We start from the raw sequence: 24,334 nt of genomic DNA on the forward strand, positions 1-24,334 counted from the left end.
AAATTAGGGGTTATTCACTGATCACTCTTTTTACCAGCCTGCACTGAATGATGCAATGAATTCCCATCAGAAAAACAAAACAAAAGGCATAAGATTTCATCACATTGCAAATGCAAATATTAACTCCCTGCATGGCAGAAACAACGTCACAGAACGACAACATTTTGAGCATTGTGTGTTTTAAGTGTAAAACATTAAGCTGAAGTATACGGGAAATATTCTAACAAAGAGGAAAGTGAAAAATAAAACATGAAACATATCCATCTGCTGAACATGAGACACTTGTGCCCAGCTTCAGCAATAATTAAAATGAGTTTATCAGTCAGGTTTCTATCAACAGATGTCACTGCTGTCTATGAAAATTACCAGCGCAGGTTCCCAAGTAGAACGGATTGAATACATTCCAAAAACATTAAGCAAATACTGCTTTATAAAATGAGAAAGAGCAGGTAGATGATTGTCTCCTACTATTGTCATTCTCTGAAACAGGGAGAAAAGTTGAGAAAGCAGGAAAAGAGCTAAAAAAACCTGGTGGGGAGATGTTCCCTCCAGCTCCACTTAGGCCCCAATTCAGCAGAGCTTTAGGGCAGAATTTAAAAAACAAATGAACAAAAACTCAGGCCCAGGTTTGAAAAAGTATGCTCAGTACTCAATACACACTCACAAATGCAGAGCTCTTTCAAATATCTGTCCATAAGTGTTTTGTGGAATAGGAATTGGCTTAAGCACATGGTTAAGTACTTAGGTGAATCACAGCACTTAATAAGAGAGTACTCTCTGGAAATGGAAGTCATCTCTGCTGCCTGGGTTAGAGAGTCAATCCCTTACACAGCGCCATTCCCCCTGACCTGGGCCCCATACAGTAGCCCTCATGGTCCAGGCCTCCATGGAAAGGTGAGTGGGAATAAGGGGAAAATGAACATGCCCCCCCCATTCACACCCAAATATTTGTTCAGCATATTTCTTTTCGTGTCCCCTCTCTGCACAGTGGACTGTTCCTGAAAGCTGCAGACAGTGCAAGATGCCCTAGCAACATGACTCCAATGCAGGAGGATTTTGACAACTGTATATACCCACACCACCCTACAACTGAGGACACAATGGACACCAATTTCAAATTAAACTGCAGAGACAATCAAGATAGGCAGAATATAGTTACTCACACATTGCCATTTTGTCCTGGACACTAGTATTACTTTGACCTCATACATTTCTGTTTTACATCAGGATGGATGTTACAAGATAGTTACAAGAGGGTCCTTCCCCTGTACTGTATTCTCTCTTTGTTGGGAAAGAATATATAGTGTATTGTAGGAATTATTTTACTCTCTGGGTAATGAAGAAATTTGCATAATGCAAAAATAAAGACTGAACTGAAGCTTAACAGCAAGAAGGGACTGTACATTTAAAACTGCACCATTTGTTTACTGTGAAGAACATAAGATATTGAAATAGAAAACAGAATACCAGAATTTTAATTTGATTCTTCACCTATTTCTTGATGCTGATAAGAGGGTAGTTTTATATATGGCTGCAGTTCATTGTGATCTTTTGAACTACTGCTATGAAAACTAACCACTCAGCTTAACAGTTTGAATCATTAACTGGAATTATTATTCACATTGCTTTAGATTGTGACATATTCCAGACATCATAAATGACATTTATACTTACATTCTGTAAAGTATAAAGTGCTCTGAATTGCACAGGTTTCTACAGGTCTGTAACAATGTATTAAATGTAGTCCCTTCTCTGAATTGCAATTCACATACTATTGAGAGAAGGTGCAAGACGAGACTACAATGGTACTTGAGGATTTCATGATAATTGCTACACTGGTTGGCATTTCAAAATGAATATGGTCCTTTCACTGACATCTTTCATCATGTAGGGCCAATACTTTGTCCTTGATCCAGGCATTATATTACTTTTTACATGAATGGATATTCCATGCTAGAATCGAGGCAAATAATACAGTATTTAACAGGTAAGAGTTGTTAGATCTGGAGTTCATGGTACTCATCTGGGGATGGATCCTGCTCCCATTCAAGTCAATGTAAAAAACGCCACTGAGTTAAATATTGCAGGATCAAGCCCCTGAAACATAAGTGTTTTAACATGTTGCATTAGAAAACTGAAAAACTTTCAGAACAGAGATACCTATGTAATTGCTGTGCCAGTAAAGAGAATGATAACAGTACATTTGGTCAAATAAAAGATCATTCAATAAAATCCCATAATGAAGGCACTAGAGTACTGCATCATCTCCACATACTATGTTCTTAAGAGAAACTCAGCTGTAAGGAGAGTGTTCTACTAACCACAGGGAGCAGACTAGGAAATGGACTGTCTTTCCTGGAATTGTTTGTATAATGCCTAGGTTGTGGGGGGGTGAGGGGGGACATGCGGGGAGGGCTGATCCCTAATTAGGACTTCAATATGCTACCTCAATATAAAATGAATTAAATATAATACTTCCACAGTGTGAATTGAAAGCATCAGTGATCTCTCTTAGGAAAGAAAGAGAACAGCAAATTAATGCAGTTTTTGAGCAGCCAATGAATTAGGAAAAACACCATTAAAGCAATACAAAAAATTCTGAAATATCTGGGGCTTTTTCTGTTTTTTTCTTTCTTTGTGTAGACACTCATCTTAATAAGCACATGCCAACAATGAGGATAGAGCCTTTGGTAACTGAATTACCTTGACAGCCAATAATGTGTGCTCTTAGCAGTGCTGACATTGAAGAACAGGTCATTGCAATGCTACTTTTATGAAGTTTGATTCAGTGTTTGAACATGTACAACTGGTGCAGAATGAGACAACTGGAAATGTGGGAAGGACTTGAATAACTCCAGGCATGTTCTTCAGCCCTTCCAGTTAGGACAGCAAGTATCAGGTTGGTTCTTTCAATTATTGGATTTCAGGTTAGATGGGCAAGGATTTGGGTTGTAGTGTCTTTTCAAAATGTGTGTAGTAGTCCAACTATACTGCATTTGAAATAACAGCCAGCTGCTCCATGGAAACTAATTTGGGATGGGCTAGGGTGACCAGATAGCAAGTGTGAAAAATCAGGATGGGTGTGTGTGAGGGGGAATTTGTGACTATATAAGAAAAAGCCCCCAAAATTGGGACTATCCCTATAAAATATGGACACCTGGTCACCCTAGGATGGGAATCAATGGCACTTACATATTCAAAAGTACAATTAACAGAAACAGTAGATGCAAAATATTTTCATCATTCAGTATGGTAGCATTTTGTGGCCAAACAACCCACAACAAACAAAACACACCTTTAGAGTCCATGATAACATGGACTCTTTCAGGAAAATATACTAGTGGCTTCTTTGTATTGCAACAATGAGTAACAACATTCAGCAGAAAGAGACAGCTGTCAGGAGGGACTACCTCCATTATAGCCATTAGTGGCCAGCTAGTGGTGTAGCTGCAGCATTACAATCCCTAACAGACAGGGAAACCCACCATAAACCAGGATATTCCCTGGTCAGTATACCCTCTTTCAAGCGGGAGTAAGCTTCACCATTACAAAATAGATAGTTTGCCTATCTATACATTAACGGTTTGCAATTATACTAGTGGCTGGTGACAGATAGCTGTAATTGGACTAAATCCCTTGTTTGGATGATCCACCAGTCAGGAAGAACTGGGCAGATTACACTTGAGCAGGCAATGTTTACAGGCTTTTCCAGACTCTTCCCTGAGTAGGGTGAGCAGTGCTGTCCTGCAAAAGGATTGTTTAGTCACCTGGGATGATTTAGAACATCCTTGTTGCCCAGGATTCAAGGCTGATGACTTGAATCCCAAGCCTGCATTCAGGTTTGTAGTTATGGTTCCCAGTGTTCATCTACACATGAGCCTTCAACATTCACCTATTACCAAAGGATTCTTTCTTAATAATGAGTTAATGTCATCACATAAAAAACCTCATGCATGAAGACAAATGCACAGGGGCAATCTCACTCTCTCAGCTGCTGAAGTCAAAGACTTATGGCCTGACAAGTCATAATGACTGGGAACTTCATTAGGTGCAGCGATTGATGTCTTTTGTGCATTGTCAAGCCTTACATATTGGTTTGAGCATTGGCCTGCTAAACCCAGGATTGTGAGTTCAATCCTTGAGGGGGCCATTTAGGGATCTGGGGCAAAATCAGTACTTGGTCCTGCTAGTGAAGGCAGGGGACTGGACTTGATGACCTTCAAGGTCCCTTCTAGTTCTATGAGATAAGTATATCTCCATATTCTACAGTGCATTGTTGCATTGCCTTTCCAGCCATTGGGCCAACATGTCTCCTCTGCATAGTCTGCCAAAGGAGATTTAATATGCTGGGGATAGGAGTTTCCCCTCATGACTACTCTCTACCTGGTTCAACCTGTCAGTCAAAGCAGTGACCTGTGGTGTGGCCACTGCCACCACCACTGTGGCATAGTAGCAGCTACTTGGAACCACAGGTGAGAGCTGGGTGTGAAGTGAGGATCAATGAAAGAACCACTCAAAGAGTGCAGCTCTCCTGTCTTTCAGAGAACTACTCCTTCTATACCCCAGGCACCCATAACTTTTACATAATGATTAGATTGTGCTTAGTACAAATTAGCTGAGTGGCTATATATCCTGATGTTTTTTGCTTAAATTGCAGTTCTACTTTAAAAAGTGACATCAAAAATATATTGCTTGTTGTGTCTTAAAGAGGCCAGATAATTTTTCTTCATTAACAGATGCGCCCCCAGAGTAAAACAAGTAGGGTTTGGGCCTCAGAGGAACTGGGGGAATCAGGATCTGTAAGATTCTAGAAAAAAACAATGGCCTGAATTCCTCTGAACCTTAATTGAAAATATCTCTCAAGGTATGGCTACATTTGGAATTTCAAAGCGCTGCCGCGGCAGCGCTGCGGGAGCGCTGCCGCGGCAGCGCTTTGAAGTGTGAGTGTAGTCAGAGCGGCAGCGCTGGGAGAGAGCTCTCCCAGCGCTGCATGTAAACCACATCCCTTACGGGTGTAGCTTGCAGCACTGGGAGCCGCGCTCCCAGCGCTGCTGCCCTGATTACACTGACGCTTTACAGAGCTGTATCTTGCAGCGCTCAGGGGGGTGTTTTTTCACACCCCAGTTGCAGCGCTGTAGAGTGTGAGTGTAGCCAAGCCCTCATTGAAGTAAATGGGACTTTTGTTTTAGAACTGTATTTGCCTGAACACTGTAGAGAGAATGGACATAACTCTTAAAAAGCTGGGACTCGGAACATCATGAGTGTGCTGTGCCTTGATCTGACTTTAGGGAATCAGGATTTAATCCTTTTCTGGAACCCAAAGAATGGAATGGTTGGAAGTGTATCTATGTGAACCATGAGCTATGCCCGCATAAAACTGGGTGCAGTCTAGCAATGGCAAAGATACTCTAAAGCAGCCAGCTTCAATGGGGAAATGGCCACCACTCCCTGTTTAGCTGCACAGTTTTATGATGATCACAGCTCTGGCAGACTTGAGCACTCTAAATCCACCAGCTGGTAACAGTGCCCAAGAGACTGCATTGGAGCACAGTGTTTTCCGGCCATTCCAGCTCCAGCCGAGGATGCATGAAAGGGTGGCATAGCAGAGTGGCACCATGTGAGCAATGCAAAGGAAATGGAACAGGCCAGAAAATCAGGTCCAAAATAAATATCTTGATCAACAACTCTGCAACTTTAACTGATTTTTATTACCGGTACTTTTATTCCTCCCCACACACCACCCCTCAGCTATTTGAGTTCAAATATAAGGTGCAGAATTCCTTGAAGAAACTGGCTTTTATTAACAAAGAACATGTGGGCTCCCGGAAAATTCTAATCCTAGGAGAAGTTACAGCATACAGCAGTGTAGTATACAGTATCTGACCAAAGGCAGCTTGATTGTGTGTCAGAGCTCTTATTATCTTTACAAGAAAAAGAGGCCTCCTTTTACATGTGGCACTGAAAAAAACCCTAGACTTGATTTTTCCTTTTGAATCCTGTTATTGCCCTGTTCATCACACTTCAGACAGAATGCCAGATGAGGTGAAGATTCAGTGCTGCTTCATGTTGCCAGGTCTGCCTCTTGGTTTCATTATTCCATAGCGATTGTCAGCAACAAAGTATACATTTCCAGAATGGAGCTTTGTACAGAACATCTTATTTACTCACTGCTTGAACTGCCCTCTTTCATGGAGGAAGGATGGGTTGGAAAATAAACCACCTCACCTGTACACTTGAGAGAATATGTGTTAACTTCAGCCATTCCAATGAAACATGACTACGCGTCTTTGCAGAAAAACAAGTTCTGTCTTTGGACCAGCTGATCCAGATTGTTATTGCAGAGCAGAATTCTACAGTGCATATTCTGAGCTTCACTAGACTGAGCTGTAAACTACTAGTGACCGGCAGCATAGACTCAGTGTAAGGAAGGCTCGTAAATCAAGGGAAAGCCTGGTGCCTTAACTAAGGATGAGATTGTCTGGCAAATAGAATAAACATCTTAGGAAAGTGTTTCCACTACTAAAACTGAGATTCAGGCTATGTCTACACTTCCCATAGTTTACACTACAGTGGGATGCACCAAATTGCTGCACTGTAATTCACCCATTTGGACACTGCAGGGGTGACTAAAAGTTTCCTAGTTCACATTAAGGTAATCCTGTTTGACAATGATTACATTAACGCAAACTAGGAACCTTTTAGTTCACGCCAGCAGCATGCACTTTGGCACACACTGATATTCACAACCCCATAGTCTGAACAGCAGGGCGGTGTAGATAAGCTCTTAGTGAGAAGTCCAGAATCTGAGGCCAGGTAGTAAGAAGAAACCACCCTGCCAAAGTACAAGAGTGTGCTAGAATGTCAAGAGGCTTGACTGAAAAGGAGCAGGAGTTTGGACAATGGTGAAGAACTGTCCAGCTGGTTGACGGAAATGAACCATTTGCTTTGTTTTTAAACCAGGACTGTGGCTGGAAACAGTGTTTGAATTGTACTGTTCTACTCCTACACAATATTGTTCAACCTTTCAGTTGCTTCTACAGTAATTAAAGAAAATAAATGTGTGTAAGCTAAGGGGCAAAATACTAAAGTTTTTGTTCCCTGATCTTTTTCTCATAGTTTCAACATCACAACTATCACAGCAGTTCTAAGTTAAAGAAAGCAAGCAGGAGGGGAAATAAAAACCACCCTGGGATAAATTGTGGCAAATGTTTTTGCACATTCTCTCCTCCCTCCCCCCTCCACCAGTTTTCAACCAACTGTAGGATGCAATGAAATGTTTTCAGTTTCAAACCTGATGAAATTTCATATGTAGAAGTTTTAAATTTCTAAATTTCAAAATTTGATTAAACAAATCACATGTGATTTTTTCTCCCGTTTCTTCCAGCTATATTTAATAACAATATAGTCTCCCATTATTCTTCCTGAATGAACAGTTGCAGAATATGTTGTGCTTTTGAATCTCAGGAATGCAAGTTTTGGCTCTAGTCTGACTGCATTCAGGGAGTTACTATGACAGAATGGAAGAAAATACAGAAGAACAATCAGCAAGATGAGAATGAAATTATGTAGTATGATTGGGACATAACACTGAATAATCTAATAGCAGTGCTGCAAGACCCAGATTATAAAATGAAGGAACTCCTATAGTGAAACACCAGTGGGTTTTTTTCAGATTGTAGACAGATATTCATCCAAAGTACACATGAACTTATTATTAAAGCAGTGGTTTTTCTCCTACATATACACAAATGTCATGGGGTTGGTGTTCTTTCAAATACAAGGAGAAAGAATTACCGTAAGCAGCCCTGTTTGTTCAGTTAAATACCATCTCTTAATATTTCTGAGGCTGCACACTCTTGCTCTGTTGAACATGCCTATAATAGCTAAGGGGCTAGCTACACAGCCTTCTGGAGTAAGTGTGCTCATCTCAAGTCTGGGCCTCCTGCTCTGACCTGTCTCTGGTTGGCATCTCACAATTCTTCCACCCTTGGACTAATACATACCCTGTGTATACCAATCGCTTATCCCCCTTCAGTACCAGCTGTGTGTCAGGCACTTGCATGTCTTCTGTTCTGGAACTTGCAACCAGCAATATTGGCCAACAGGCTTCTTCAAACAAAAAATATTTTTATTTAGTAGGTGGAGTAAAACACAACCAGCCTAGAGTCGTACTTGGCCTCCTCTAATCTTAAGCTTCCCTACAAGCTAAATACTCAAAAGAGTTGGGAAAAAAGCCATTTCACCTAACCTGAATTTTTTCATTAAAGTATATAAATTCTGAAAAAAATTCCCACAATCTTTTTTCTGAAATGAAAACAATGTAGAAAAAAATTTCAAAAAAATCAAATTGTTTCAGTTTTCAAAAATGTATATTAATCTTTTACAATATTTCATGATGTCAGTAGTTTCACTATGTACGGTATGTCATCATACAATATAATCCTACAAAAGTCCTATTCTATTCTATTTTTAGATTATTTTATTTAGTGTTTGAGAAAACATTAAAGGCAGCTGCTACTTAGTACAGATTGAAACATCTTATTTTCTAGCTCAATTTATCTTCTGTCTGTGTTGTAACATAACCAGCTAGTGCCTCATTTACATACAAATGCAATGGCACCTGTTACACATTTGTTTCTTTTTCCTACTGGCCCCTCTTCTCTCTCTATTTTAGCAGTGAATGCAAACATTGTTTTAAGACCATTTTAAAAAGCTGTTTAAGAAAAAAACAAAAACAAATAAATATACAGGATGTTGCTGCAGTTGCAGCCAGTGGCAGGCTCCAGGGCTCCTCCTCCCCCCAAGTCCCAGCTCTCAGCAGTACATGGACCATGTCAACACTAATGCTCCTTTCAGTGGTAGCTGTTACTTTTGCTCTGCAGTGACTGTCAGTATTCAAGCTGGAGAAGGGAATATTTCCCTTTTTTTTTACTTCTACATTTCTTGTTTGTGATGTGCTTGCCCTTCCTGCTCTACTTACTTCCAAACAGCATTAGATCTTTAAGTAAGTATAGCCTATTATAATGCACCAGTGGAATAGTTCATATAAAGTACGGCTGTTATGCTGTTTTTCATTATAGTTTTCATGTCCCATCTGGAACAAAAATGTACATACAACTTGTTTGCAAATGCTATAGGGAGCTTATTTTATGTCAATCTATATTATCTCGAGTGTCAAGTATAAAAATGGTCCTTCAAATATTACAGCCCACTCACAAATAGGATCTAACATCTGTAGGTATGGAAGAAAAGAAACATATCTTTCCACATGGGATCACTTGAAAACCATTTACATGAACTAATAGAAGAGGTGCAGCTGGTTTCAGATGGTGCAAGCAGTGACAGGAGGATATTGGAGGGCATCTCTTGAGTGGGGGTAGCAGATGCATACGGAAAAACGTAAGGAAGACCAGTAAACTCCATGTTATGGTTTTCATCATACCCCACAGGATTTGAATGAAGGGGGATGAAATGGTGTGCACCACTCAAAGCAAAATGTACGAACACATGCAGAAGTAGTCAGAAATCATGGTCACTAAGGCTAAACTTGTAAAAGGTATCCTAGGATCCAGAGATTCCATGATTTTCACATTTCAAAACATGCATTCCTGACCTTAGTCATTGTGGAAGGTTTGCCATTTTCATATTAATTCCTACATGCTTTAGTATTTGATCGTGCATCGATTCAATATGTAAAAATATGCTAAGCGGGGGTCGATTTATCGCGTCTAGTCTAGACGCAATACATCAGCCCCCAAATGCTCTCCCGTCAACTCTGTACTCCACAGCAGCAAAAGGCGCAGGCAAAGTCGACAGGGGAGCAGCAGTGGTCGTCTCACCACAGTATCTTCACAAAGATCTAGGTAGCTGAAGTTGCATAACTTACATCAATCCCCCCCAAGTGTAGACCAGGCCTTATAAGTTATATATTTTCATATAGTTAATATGTTTGTTTTTGTAATATAGAATGAAAAATACAAAGATACTCTAAAGTGTAGAGAAAACAGGAATTGGTACATACACAAACATTTAATATTTATATAGTATGTAATAAATGAGATGTTTGTGATCAAAATGGATTACTTACAAAGGAAATGTCAGAGCCTACGTCCACACTACAGCTTTAAATCGATATTAGTAAAATCGATTTTATAAAACAGGTTTTATAAAATCGATTTTACGCGTCCACACTAGGGCACATTACTTCGGTGGTGTGCGTCCATGGTCCCAGGGTACCATCGATTTCCGGAGCGGTGCACTCTGGGTAGCTCAGTAAAAGAATAGGACCAATAACTTCGATATCCGTCCACATTAACCCTAAATCGATTTAGTAATATCGATTTTAGGGTTACTCCTTTCGTTTAGCTGGAGTACAGAAATCGATTTTAAGACCCCTTAAAATTGATTTTAAGTGCCTTGTAGTGTGGATGGTTACAGGGTTAAATCGATTTAACGCTGTTTAAATCGATTTAACACTGTAGTGTGGACCTGGCCACAGATAGTGATACTGCTGTATTCCTGGTACAGCTTCCTATAAAGTTTAGCTCCCTTGCTCTCACTCTCAGCAGAGAAGCCAGTGATTCAATAGGCACGGATACTTAAATGCCTCCTTCGGCCTCAAAAGGAAAGAAAAACTGAAATGCATTTGTGGACACTTTGTGCATTGCCAATTCTTGTGCTACACCTGGTCTCTGGGTCAAGAGTAAACTTCATTTACCCCAAAGTCTTGCAGTCATTCAGTTCAATTTCAAGAAAAGTGTTCATTTGTAGCCTCACCTAAAGAGAAGGAGTTGGAGTGTAATATATCTTTTGTATGTCTATAACCTGAATGGGACTGAGATATTTTAACTCAAGAAGAAACAAAGGGTACTTCTCCCAGAAACAGAAAGGGGGGGAGTATTTACTAAGGGATATTTGAAACACACCAGTTATTAAGGTATAAAGGCATAAAGATTATAGATTATACAACTCCCTCATCGAAATTTAGTGTAATCAGCATCACTGATAACTTTCTCAAGAGCTAGTGGTCAGAAGCCAGAACTCATCATAGAGCCAATTATGACATTTCTAGCACGCCTTTTGTCAGTTTGGTCCCTGCCAAAGTAGAATCAATGCAAAGTTTTCATTGCTGAGAATCCAAGTGCTGGTGAATGGCCCCACTGGCATTCTCTCAAGCACTGCCACTAAAGCTCTCAGCAATGTACAGTTCCTAAACAACGCATGTTGCCTATTAAAAGTTACACAAAAATATTTTAAAGCTAGTATTATTAACTCACATAATCTCAACTAGTTGATATGAAACTCTGTGAGACAGCTGCAGAATTGTATCGATGGGTCTTACTGAAACAAGTTAATATACTGTTAATGTTAATGGAATATCGCCAGATTTACCCCAGTGTGCAAAGAGATTCAGGTCCAAGTTGTTTGCACTAATTCACATATTGCCTATTCCTATGGTTAGGTACATTCCATGTCCAGCTGTAACAGTGCCTCGAGGCTCCAGCTGACAGATCACTAACTGTTGTTCGCAACTTGCTCCAATAATGAAGACGGGCCAATGCTTGTTTATACTTTGGTTACTTTGCCATTATAACACCACTTCTTCTACCATCAGGCAGTCCATATATTTCTCCCATTGTAAAAAATCTTTTAACCCATCCCAGGCCTTCCAGAAAACAACTCCAAATTTGCCTTCAAACTACTTGTTTTTAACATATGCTGATCTGACAGCTATTCAGAGCCATCTGAGCACCTGCATGCTCTGATTATACACTGTTTGCCTCTTAATTAGACATTCATTCACCATTAATTTCACCTGGTGACTCCAGGAATACCTTTACCTTGAGGGTATTCATTGGGTTAGATTAGTTATGCTAATCAGCCACCATAGGCTGACAATTAACCCTAATTAGCTAATCCTTTACTCTTAAACATAACCCCAGGTATTTATGTTTTAAACTTTTCATAGATTCTAGTACTAGATAATTCACACATTAGATTTCATTAAGGTTCCATGGTACCTCTCTTTGAAAATGCAGCCAATGGGGGCTTTCCCAGTGACTCCACTGGGCACAGGATCAAGCCTTTTATGCACAGAACAAGTGCAACGTAGGCAGTTGCAGTTGAAGTTTCTCCCACACTGATCTTGCCAGTGTGCGTCTGCTGCTCTGGGTGAAAGACAGTCTCAGTCTCCGTGATCTGTTTGATCTGTGGCCTCTTTTTTTAGACTGACACTGAAACGCCAGATGTGGTAGTGGTCCTGTGCTGTGAATAGCTAAGAACTAGGCTAAGACCACTGTGTCAGCAGGCTACCTAGAAGCCAGTCGACAAGCCACACTTATTCTAGAAACAGACAGGTTTGGTGACCTAGTTTACCCACAACCATTTTAGCTCTCTGTGTGGACAACAGCCATTATGAGCCAAGTATTTCACAAGCCACACATATCTAATTTACATGCAGTTTGGCATTTGATAATATTGTTTTAACATTTATTTTGTGCATATCTTTAATTGTACAGCATCTTCACAGTTGGATCAGAATAAATAAATCCCGATTTAATAAAGTAATAATCACTATCCAGCATATGAATTTCTTAATACTGTGATTTTAACATTTTCTCAGCTTCTAAATCTCAATTTGATATGACAAAGTTACTCTGGCTTCAGTGCATATATACTAACTGTGTCCTAAAAAAAAATTATGTGTAGATCTTCCAAGGGACATAGCATCATTCAAATCAAGCCCAAGCTGGTCACTAAAAAAATCATGATTGTAATAAGCAGCTGAGAAAGGGCAATGTTCTAATAGCATGGCACTCAGACTTCGATGCTTTCTAGGGAGATTTTTCTTTGGGCATTACAATTTGCTCAAGGAAAATTGAAGATTATGTATAGAGGCATAGATTACTGTTAAAATATTAATTTGCACTAGCAGCTGATGGACACTACTCAAATTAGGAAATGCCAGGATTTGAAGCATTACACACATGATTACAATATGCTATTGCCTGCTTTTTAGGCCTTAGCATGGACCAAGTGTCACAGATTATCATGTATAAAGTCCTGGGGTAGTCCACAATTCTCTGAGTCTACCTATATTCAGACGTAATCATCATTTTACCACACACATAAAACATTGGGAACAGATCCATGACCTACAGCTCCAAAAATACAAAACAAGCCATCACCACCACAGGTCAAGGCTGGCTTTAGGCCAATTCCACCGATTCCCCTGAATCGGGCCCCGCGCCTAAGAGGGCCCCACGCCTAAGAGGGCCGCCGGGCAGTGGGAGGGCAAGTGATCAAGAATCCCTTCCCTGGTGAGAGGCTCCTTTTTAATTTTTACTCACCCAGCACTGCTCCGGGTCTTCGGCAGCACTTTGGCGGCGGGTCCTTCACTCGCTCCAGGTCTTTGGCAGCACTTCAGTGGCAGGTCCTTCAGTGCTGCTGAAGACCAGGAGCGAGTGAAGGACGCGCCACTGAAAACTAGGAGCACCGCCTGGTGAGTACAAGCCCCACATGTTTTTTTACGTATTTTTTTTTTTTTAGTCATCTCTGCTGGGGCCCCATCAGAACTGTTCGAATTGGGCCCCGCGCTTGCTAAAGCCGGCCCTGCCACAGGTGTCTCTGCCTCTTGAGATAAGCAGCATAATTTTTCTAGCTCAGCAAATACTTGAATCAAATACCTGATATTTATTTTTACATCCCCTAGACAGCAGTGGTTCAATGTTCATATATATAGTATTTACAGACTAAATCAGCTGTTTAGAGCAAAACTTGTAAAAACTTTGTTTCTTCACTCAGAGATTTGTAGAAAAGACAGGTTGATTGAAAAGACATATGGCGGATATGCACATGGCTTATTGCTAATGAGGGCGTCACTCTCACTGTTACATTCATAAGGGCAGTCTATTAATTGGTCGATGCATTTAAAACATACACGATGTATTATTTTCTGAGTGTAAAGTGCAGAGAGTTTAAGAAAAACTCCCATTTGAAGATGGGATGGTACCACAGCTGGAGAAGCTGGAAGAGATGTATCAATTTTTAAGTGATACATGCAATTGTGGCAAGTACACTGATACTGCCTTTTCCATTTGTTTGTTTGATTTCATGTCATAAGTCAGCAGGATTCTGTCCTCTATGTTTAAGTTGGGTACAGAACAGCTTCAAGAATAGAAGTCAGGCTGGTGAGGAGGGAGTCTTTAAAAAAAAGCTTCTATGTCCGAGGTATGTAATTTAGCAGCAAAAATACCCCGAGTGCATGAGATAAGCTTTTCATACAACTGTGGGTGCATCCACGCTGCAACAAAAAAAAACCTCACACCAAATCTCAGAGCTCAGGTCAATTGACCCAGGCTCATGGAGCTCAAGCTGCAGAACTAAAAATTGCAGTCTAGACGTTTGGGCTCTGGCAGGAGCCTGGGCTTTGAGACTTTCCCCCATCACAAGTTTCAAAGCCCAGGCTCCAGTGTGAGCCCAAAGATCCACACTGCAATTTTCAGCCATGCAGCCCAAGTCAGCAGACCTAGGTCAGCCATGGCCATGCTGCGAGTGTTTTATTTCAATGTAGACATAACGTACCATAAAACTCACAGAATGCAAAGCACTTTGTAAGTATCTATTCACAGTTACCAAAAATCAGACACTAGGTGCTATATTCTCAGGTAGGGTAAATCCATTACACCAGCTGAAGAACTGGCCCAGTACTATAATAATTATATTAGTTATACAGGGGTAAGTGGGAGTAGGCCCACCAGTTGGTATTCTCTATGCATTATTCAGGTTCATGCATTTTAGTGTGCAAGACAATTTCTTCTCATCATTTTATGAATATGCAGGAAGCAGAGTCAGATTAAATATGATAACCAACACTATCCATGAACCAAACAGCATGCTGCTTTGAATTCTGACAGCACTGTCAGGGACCTCAATCAAATTTGAATTGCATTGTGCCAGAACTTCTAGGGTCAGCTCTAGTCAATACAATTCAAGAAAGCAGGACTCACATGCAGTAGGAATATGCTCATTTTTAAATCATAACCGGTGTGCCTATCAGTACAGTATATTTGGTGAAATGCTAGCCATGTATTCCCTTCATTTTGAAAAGACAAAATTCCTTTAACATGCTACATTATTTGATGAAAGGACAATGCAATGATTAGCTTCAGTTTAAAAAAGGAATCAATTGTTGAAAGCCTCATTTTAAGGAGCAATGTGCTTATAAGTAAGAAAAGCAACTAACTGCAGAAGCTATAATATTTCAAGTAATATAATGAAAAACAATAAAATAAAGCTCTCTGTGATGGAAAACATGTAGTCAGTATAAACTCCAATTTCAGCAAATGAAACCCTTTGTTTCAATGTAACTATACATTTGTGAATGAAGAAAGGCAAGACATGTCTGATATTTCCCTCGTGGGAAAGAGGGGTGTTGTAAAAACCTAGATCCAGTTTATGGGAGTTTGATTCTTTATTAGAAACAACACTCACTCTCCACATTTTACAGGTATATGCACTAGTATATTTTTTCCACTTATTTAATATGTCAGAAAACATATAGTGCATCGCTCCATATAGATACTCTGCATGGAATAACAATAATTTGATATAAAAAGAGAGAGCTTGGACTGTTTTTAAATAAGGCATAATTTGAGCACGTAGCTTCAGAGTATCACACAGAAAACGTAAAGTATCCTTTCAGATTAAGCAACAGTATTAAAAATGCTTATAAATTTATTTAATTGACTATCTTTCTTTACTTCTTAAATCTAAATGATATTTCCACTTTAGAGACTCTGGGTATGTCTACACTACCTGACGGACCAGCAGGTAGTGATCGGTTTATCAGGGATTGATATATTGCCTCTCATCTAGATGTGATATATCGATCCCCGAACGCACTCCTGTGGACTCCGGAACTCCACCAAAGATAGCGGAGATAGCGTAGTTGACAGGGGGAGCTGTGGCTGTCAATCCCGCGCCGTGAGGACTGGAGGTAAGTCGAAATAAGACACTTCGACGTCAGCTACGCTATTCCCGTAGCTGAAGTTGCGTATCTAACATCGACCCCGCCCCTTAGTGTAGACTAGGCCTCTGACAAAAGCCTGATCATTCAACCTGCCAAGATACATCAAGATTTCCTAGGTGTCTAGAGAATCGCATCAATAATTCTATTGACATCATTAATGCAACTTGGCTTTGAAAATCAAAAGACCAAATAAAAGAAGGTTATTTTGTCTCTCTGTTTAATTCATAAAAGGCTACAGAATTTTATTTTCAGAGTTACAAGATCTTAAGAGATATGTTTCTGTATTCCTATCCACTACCTCTGTTTTACTTTCACTAGAATAACAATGCAGATCTTTATTTTCAGGCTGCAGTATTCCAAGAAAAACCAGCAGGCATACAATAACTAGTAAACTCAAAAATATTCTAAATGGTTTGCTTTACAATGGGACAAAAAGAAAAAAACCCAAAACACAAAAGAACCAAGTCTCATTTATCATTCATAAGTGTGAAGTACAATAGGCTGACTTCTACTACTATTCATATAGTGACTGTGGACAAATGATCAAAAATAGAATGGGTAGAACAGGCACAGTTTAAATGATCTATATCACCATGTAACTGAAATTTCCTTTCTTTTACTAGATCAGACATTTCCATTAAGGGTAAACTGAAATGTGTTTTTTTCTTTTTAAAAGAAATAAAACTTTATTGAGCCTTTTCCCCCTTAGGGGGATCACACTGAAAATCAATACGCATACAGAAAATATATTTAGAGTTGGGAACATGCAGATGTATATATACACTGTCAGATTTTGTTCCCTACTAGTAATGTGAAACCCATGAGTTCTAACAGCTGAACAGATCATACAATTATTCCTTTTCAAGCATTCTCTCTTTTTTCCCTTTTCTCTCACTATAATTAATAGTTAGCTAAGTAACTTCACAAACTGTACAAAGACACAGCAAAACGGAGCGTAGCGGTATAGAACCTAAAAACTGACTCTGTTTTGCCAGGTAGCTTTTGATACCAAAGAGGACTGAGAACATCAATAAAACGTTTTTAAAAGTCTGACCATGAAGGCAAGAGAAGAAGTAGGACTGATTCTTGAATGCTGTTGCCCTGGATGAACTTCAATGTGTGCAATGATTCAAACCCATGTTTTTAAAACTATTCTACTGGGCTATTTATTACAGAATTAAGCTTTCTGCTGTGTAATAATTACAAAAAAAAATCTTACTATATCTCCTTTGTGTTTGCATTTTTCTTCTCGCTCTTGTTTGTTTCTGAATTCTCTTTTTCTTCCTCGATTTCCCTCAGTTTTATATTTCTATGGCCAGAAACTGTTCTCTCTGTCATTTCATCTCACTTCTTTCCCCTGATGCCTTTGTCTGTGTTGTGTTCTCTCCTGGTATCCCAATTTAAAATACAAAAATAAAAAATTCCCTGTTCCCTTTCAATTTCTCTCTCCTCCTTGCCTGTCTTTTTCCCATCCATCCTTCCCTTTGGATAGCAAAGGAAGTTCACTTCCGAGTCAGGACTGCAGAAGTAGGCCTCAAACATACAGATTCTGTCAAGCAAAGTGAATTAAAATTTGTATTTAAAGACCTTAGTGATGTGCGTGGTGAGCACGATATATTTGTGTGAAAGCAAGTCCAGAACTCCCGGCAAGTCCAGTTTGCTGTTTTCTGAACAACAATATGAATGAACAGTGTTATCCATGTCAAACAGGGATAGGAGTGCGGACATCTCGGCCCACCTCTGCTGCCTGATACACTTGAGATTTTCTGAATTCTCTTCCTGTCCTCAAAGGTTTTAACTGCAGATCAGTAGTGCCATCAGGAGAGGAGGGTTAAGACAATAGAGAACCTATCAGCACTATTATTTGACCCCAGTACTGTTTGATTTTTATACAGGCCCAAGCTACATGAAAATATACAGGCTTTGGCACTCCAATAGATTGGATGCCTGCAATCTATTGAGATATGTCTCCCCTGGAGCTAGAGGTGTGACCGCCAGCTTGAGGAGACATAACTGCACTAGATCTGATTGAGACAGTGCACTGCAAATAGAACCATTAGCACAGTGGCGCGAGCAGCAGGATGAGCTAACCACCTGAGTACAATCCTGTCCGAGACTCTAAGTATGTACTTGAGTGGCTAGTCTCTCCAGCCACAATAGCTGCAATTCTATTTTTAGCACACTAGCTTGATGAGAGGTAGAACTAGTATGTCTCCTCAAGCTGGAAATTATACCTTCAAGATACTGTGTAGACATACCCACAGTCGGAATACACTCGGGTGAGTGGTGTCCTCAGAATACAAGCTGACTGTACTCTACCCTGATCTCTTTAACGGTCCCACTGACTAGTGATGTTCTCGTGCAAAGGAACATGAGAAAAGACGATGTATGACTCTGAAGTCAACAGTATTCCCAGCCCCCAGCATTCAAAAATTATGAATCAGGCCCTCAAAAAAATCACAAAACTATTAAATAAAATTATGATTTTTAAGCCAATAAATTTTAAGCTCTCTTTGCCCTCTGGATTTTAGAGACTAAGCTGTGCTCAGGTCATGTTTTCCAGCTTTTCTCTGCAACCAGGAGGGCTAATGAAAGCTGAGATTCTCACAAATCCAGGAGTTGGAGCCTTAAGAAAAAACAACAAATAAAGTGAGACATGCTATAAAATCACAGGAGCTGTCAGCACTGTAACACTCAAACTTTCAAAGTTATACAGTCTGTTAGTGCTACAGCAAACTACAAGCATTCATCATCATCTACACTGCTGCTCTGCAAGACTTTTAGGACTTGGATCTTTTCTTATAGAACTTTGACTATCTGATATTAATTTTTGCATTTGAGAGTGGGTTCACATGAATAAATAAAATATTAAGCTCTTGGTAAGCAATCTACACTGTAGTATCTGCTCTGTATCATCTCCTCTGGAGTCCGACTCCTGACAGTCAGACTTCTGATAGAACCGTATACTTTATTCTTGCTATTTCACTACACATATATTGTATATAAAAAGATGCCCATATCCATATTGTACATTCTAAGCATGGACATCACTGAATGTACACAGTAAAATGGCAGTTGAGCCAAAATGTTTTGCAGTACATTTATGCTACCATATCTGGCCAGAATAATTTCAGCCTCTTTCTTTTATACGTTACCCCTTTACCTAAATTTCTCCAAGTACATACCTGTACTTTGAAAGAATTAAAAGCAGGTACCATTAATCATGTAAAAAATGATCTGTCACATTGTAACCCATAGCATGGAAATCAGGGTCAGCTAAAAAGACCAGTGAAATAGTTTCTAACAAAAAGAACCCTGATTACATATCCTGAAACTCTTTGGCATGGACATGCAGCCACCAGTATCAAATGTAGGGTTGACAGAAAACAAGCTTGCCAAGGAAAAATAGAAATGATATGATACCTCAGGCTCAGACACTAGAATACAATGAACAATTCAGGCTTTATAATTAATAACATGACTTACAAAGATAAGTTAAAGGAGCTGAATTGTTACAACAAGCAGCCATAACAGGCTGTAATTAATAGGTTATTGGCGACAGATCCAAAGTCCACTGAATGGGAATCCACTGACTTCAATGGTTTTCAGATCACACCTGAGGCAGTTAGAGGTACTCAAATCAGAAGGCGCCTAGGCTGTGCATCACTGGCCTTCTAAATGTTCATCTATTTATGGCTGACAGCTCTTGCTATCCAGTACAGCCTTGTTGCATCTCTCCACCATACAGGATGTGAGTATGAGAGAGAGAAAATTTTAATTTCATGGACCATATCCTCAGATGGCATAATCTGATTTAGCTTCATTGACATCAACGGAGCTACACCAATTTACACAAGCTGAGGATCTGGCTCCATGACTCTATGTTATATTTATCTCCATAAGAGTATTTTGGGATATAGCAAGAAACACACTGAGAAAATAAAGCTGTAGCATACAGTAACTCCTCACTTAACGCTGTTCCGATTAACGTTGTTCCATTGCTAATCTATTCGGGAACAAGCTTGTTAAAAGTTGCACAGTGCTCCCTTATAACGTTGTTTGGCAGCTGCCTGCTTTGTCCATGGCTTGCAAAATTCTCTGGAAGAGCAGTCCCTCCTTGTGGGGATTAGGACTATGGGGGTGTCATAAACAGATAGGTAAGGGTTAATGTCTCTTTCACCTGAAACACCTGACCAGAGAACCAATCAGGAAACCGGATTTTTTCAACTTTGGGTGGAGGGAATTGGGTCTCTGAGTCTTTTGTTTCTGTTTGCCTGCTGTCTCTGAGCTTTGGAGAAGTAGCTCTGTTTTCTAATCTTCTGTTTCTAAGTGTAAGGACAAAGAGATCAGATAGTAAGTTATATGGTTTCTTTTCTTTGGTATTTGCATGAATATAAGTGCTGGAGTGCTTTGATTTGTATTCTTTTTGAATAAGGCTGTTTATTCAATATTCTTTTAAGAAATTGCCCTGTATTGTGTTATCTTAATACAGAGAGATCATTTGTATTTTTTCTTTCTTTTTATATAAAGCTTTCTTTTAAGACCTGTTGGAGTTTTCTTTACTTCAGGAAAATTGAGTCTGTACTCACCAGGGAATTGGTGGGAGGAAGGAATCAGGGAAAGCTGTGTGCGTTGAATTGGCTAGCCTGATTTTGCATTCCCTCTGGGAGAACAGGAAAGTTCTTTTGTTTCCAGGATTGGAAACGGAGAGGGCAAGTCCCTCGGTTTGGATTCACAGAGCTTGTGTCTGTGTATCTCTCCAGGAGCACCTGGAGGGGGGAAGGGAAAAAGGATTATTTCCCTTTGTTGTGAGACTCAAGGGATTTGGGTCTTGGGGTCCCCAGGGAAGGTTTTTCAGGGGGACCAGAGTGCCCCAAAACACTCTAATTTTTTGGGTGGTGGCAGCAAGTACCAGGTCCAAGCTGGTAACTAAGCTTGGAGGTTTTCATGCTAACCCCCATATTTTGGACGCTAAGGTCCAAATCTGGGACTAAGGTTATGATATGGTGGCAGTAGGTGGGATCTAGACAGAATCCAGAAGCCAGTAGGAATATTATATTTTTCTTTTCTCTGCTAAGGGCTTTTTAGCAGAGAGAAACAGTTTGGTTTTAAAAGGGAACCAGAGAGAATTTTTTTTTTCTGCTCTCTCTAGCAGTTTGTGGTTTGCATGTTAAGCGAGAAGCCATTAAGAGACTGTTGAGGGTCTTTTGTCATGCAATAGCCCTCCCATTAGGAGGCAAGTACCAGCACTTATATGCATGCAAATAAAGTGGTTTTTCTGGTTTCCCTTCATTGAACATTAGCTAGAGAGAGAAAGGGAAAAAAGCACTGTTGCTAGGCAGACTCCAGGAGGGAACAGAGCCTGCAGTTCAGAAGATAAACACCGGAGGGCACCCCAACACAAGAAAACAGGAACCATGTCTACCAGGACAAAAATGGAGGCCGAAGACCAATTCAAAGAAGCTGAACACAGGCGAGAGATGGAAAAACACAAACAGGAACTAGAAATAAAACAAAAAGAGATGGAGATAAAAGAAAAGGAAGAAAACATGAAACTGGCAGCCTTCCAAAGAGAACAGGCAGCCCAAGAGGCAGCACACAAAAGAAAAAATACAAATGATCTCTCTGTATTAAGATAACACAATACAGGGCAATTTCTTAAAAGAATATTGAATAAACAGCCTTATTCAAAAAGAATACAAATCAAAGCACTCCAGCACTTATATTCATGCAAATACCAAAGAAAAGAAACCATATAACTTACTATCTGATCTCTTTGTCTTTACACTTAGAAACAGAAGATTAGAAAACAGAGCTACTTCTCCAAAGCTCAGAGACAGCAGGCAGACAGAAACAAAAGACTCAGAGACCCAATTCCCTCCACCCAAAGTTGAAAAAATCCGGTTTCCTGATTGGTTCTCTGGTCAGGTGTTTCAGGTGAAAGAGACATTAACCCTTACCTATCTGTTTATGACAGGGGGGCCGGCAGCCCCTCCCACCATCAGCTCCGCTAAATCCCCTGTAAGGTATGTGACTCGGCAGCTGCCCAGCATCAGTTCAGCTGTCCCTCCCCTCACTGCCATGTCGCTCCTGCTCTGCCCTCTGCCTTGGAGCTGCTCCAGGAGCTTTCAGCTTGCAGAGGGAGGGGGGAGAGGGGTGCTGATATCAGGATTTCCCCCCTGCCTCCCCAGCTGCTCCATACCCCCTCTCCACAAAGAGGAGGAAATATTTCACCCTCCCTCTTCACCACCTCAACCAAGCTTCACAATCATTAATTGCTGTGTTCAATATTAAACTGTTTGTTTAAAATTTTTTAAAAGTTATACTGTATATGTATATAATATCTTCTGTCTGGTGAAAAAATTTCCCTGGAACCTAACCCCTCCCATTTACATTAATTCTTATGGGGAAATTGGATTCGCTTAACAGCGTTTTGCATAAAGTCACATTTTTCAGGAACATAACTACAACATTAAGTTAGGAGTTACTGTACTGAATTCTACATAGTTTTATCCCAAGAGACTTGCAATGAGAAGTTGTGAAACTACTATAAAATCATATGCGATATTCCAAAATATTAAGAGGCAACTCTCTCATTACTTTATTAAAGCATGTTTTTTCTAAACTAATCAACATGTATTAAGGGACTATTCAAAGGCAGATCATTCATCATGGTCATGGTTCATCATGAAACTATGATTCATTAAATGATTCACACCTCCTCCAGCCTCTGGGTTCAAGGATGGGGTTCTTAGGATCTCCTTTTAAGTTGCTTTGGCATGACGGACCCATGTCATAACAACCATGTTTCCTGCCAGGAAGGACCAGAGGGGATTCCCTCATCATTACTGCTCCTTAATCTTCTGTGCTCCCAGCCTCTTGCAGCCTGAGGTTCAAAAGACCATGTTAATTTTTTTTTTAATCCAGAGGAGTTACTATCTGTCTTGTCAGTGAAGCTACAGTGCCTGCATGATAAAATCTGCACCCTGATAATCCTCAGGATTTTTTTGTTAGAAGTGTGTCCACAGCAGCTGCTTTTCTAAATGAAATAACTCCAAATGTGCAAAGAATTCAGTTCACAAGGCCCATGTATTTGTAGCTTATAAGACATCCTGTTCTTACACTCTTATAACTTAAGAAAAAGCATCTGATTGCATTAAGTTCAATTTGTTTGTAGTCTTACATCTTGTTAGAGCCAGGGCTTATTGGAGATGTAGCAGGGTTTATTCACAGCTGGGGAGGGGTGGGGTCTACTAGTGGCTGCAGCTGGGGATTAGCTCTCTCATAGTTGCAGTGCTTCCTCTTAATGGCATGGCCCTCTAGCCAGGTTATTATACAGTTTTCCCCTTCAAGGGTAAAAACGTCTCACCTGATCAGCTGTCTGGGTGCCATTCCAGGCATTCTTCCATTCAAGACTGACACTTTCTCTGAGGAATTTAGGCCTGGCTACTATTCCAGGTTCCAGTGGAGGGACCCAAGGCCCAGCTCCTCCCTACGGCCCTTTTCCTAACACCAAATTTCTCTCTTTATAAGCCTATTCCAGCTCCTCCCTCAGCTAGGCTTCATCAGTCATTAGGCCTTATCAGTCCTTGGCTCTCCTGCAGATGCAGCATGTAAGGTTAATTGGCCTATTTCACCTGTTCAGGTTTTGTATGGGGTAGACACTCCATCACAGGAAGGATGTGAGGAGGAAAGAGGAAATGAGGGCATCATGGAGGATCAGGGAAAGGTTGCTAGGATATACTAGCAGGTTGTTTGAAGGGATGCTCAGGTCATATTAGAAGGCTGAGAGAAGAGCCAGAAAATATTCAGATGTTTTAGATAAGCATTTGACCTTTGTCTTGTCAGTTTGGCCATTCATCAGAAGCTAGCAGGCAATACAATCATACTATATCTCTTCCACTGGCAGAACCCAAGTGAGGGGTTATCCAAAACCAAAAAGTCATACAACCTCCAATAACCTCTTCTCTACTGGGGAGGCTGGTGCCAGCCAGTGTAGCTCAGAAAGTGAGTTGGCCACCTTACCTGGAAGGTGCACTGATTCAGTGCCACCCTTCTGAAGGATCCAGGAAGAATTCCTGTGGTGTCCAGACCTATAACTTAGCCATTCACTTGTAGTAGATTTCCCACAAAAAGGATATTGATGGATGTGCAACACTCTGCCATCCATTTGGAGTCAATCTACTGCACCAATGGTACCAATTCAACTGTGCAACGTGTCACTGACCACGAGACAGAAAGTTACATAAAATACAGCTTATATAGGTTTACAAGTTTTCTTGGCTCATGCAATCTCATCAGTAT

General features: G+C 40.3%; 1 protein-coding gene across 3 annotated transcripts in view; it reads right to left on the bottom strand.

The window, feature by feature from the left end:
* Nucleotides 1-24,334, bottom strand: part of NAALADL2 (N-acetylated alpha-linked acidic dipeptidase like 2) — a 921,662-nt gene that overhangs the window by 104,237 nt on the left and 793,091 nt on the right. The gene's annotated exons all lie outside the window — the stretch shown is intronic.

Source organism: Gopherus evgoodei, chromosome 9, assembly GCF_007399415.2.
Source record: "Gopherus evgoodei ecotype Sinaloan lineage chromosome 9, rGopEvg1_v1.p, whole genome shotgun sequence".
In the NCBI taxonomy this organism is placed as follows: domain Eukaryota; kingdom Metazoa; phylum Chordata; order Testudines; family Testudinidae; genus Gopherus; species Gopherus evgoodei.